We start from the raw sequence: 823 nt of genomic DNA, 5'->3' as shown, positions 1-823 counted from the left end.
ACACCCCACAGGGGATCTTTTGGAGTGAGCAGGCCAGCAGGGGGGCAGTTGGGGGCAAGCAGGCCAGTGGGGAGGGGAGGTGGGGGTGAGCAGGCCAGCAGGGGGCACAGTTGGGGGTGAGCAGGCTGGCAGGGGAGGCAGTTGGGAGTGAGCACACTGGCACGGGGGGGGGCAGTTGGGGGTGATCAGGCTGGCAGGGGGGACATTTGGGATCAAGCAGGCAGGCAGGCAGAGTGGTTAGGGGCAATCAGGCAGGCAGGCAGGCATGTGAGCAGTTAGGAGCCAGCAGTCCCGGATTGCAAGAGGGATGTCCGACTGCCGGTTTAGACCCAATCCCTGTAAACCGGCAGTAGGACATCCTTCAAGGGGTCCCAGATTGGAGAAGATGCAGGCTGGGCTGAGGAACACCCCCTCCCCCATGCACAAATTTTGTGCACCAGGCCACTAGTTTATATATAAACTGAATGGATAGGTCTCTTAACTATGGACAGTAGGATTTCAGATTTTTATTTTCTTCTTTCAGTATTCTATGAATTTCTAAAAGTATTATAATTTATGCAATAAATAATATAGTCAGGGAAATATAATAAAATAAAAGACAAGTTACATAAATAAAACTGTGTAATTTTCCTTGAGAAAGGAGGAAAAGAGAATTCCTCAGCATTTTCATAAACTATATAATTACTAACTCTGATGTCTGCTGGTCTAATGTCTAAATTTATTTAGTTTATTATTTATGCTGACTCTTAATTATGACTTCTGGGCATCATGTATTTTGTGATTCTATTTTAAATTCAGTTTCATTAAACTTTATCTGTGGAAG

Source organism: Myotis lucifugus, unplaced genomic scaffold (assembly GCF_000147115.1).
Source record: "Myotis lucifugus unplaced genomic scaffold, Myoluc2.0 scaffold_10, whole genome shotgun sequence".
Taxonomy (NCBI): domain Eukaryota; kingdom Metazoa; phylum Chordata; class Mammalia; order Chiroptera; family Vespertilionidae; genus Myotis; species Myotis lucifugus.
This window is presented reverse-complemented; position numbering follows the sequence as displayed.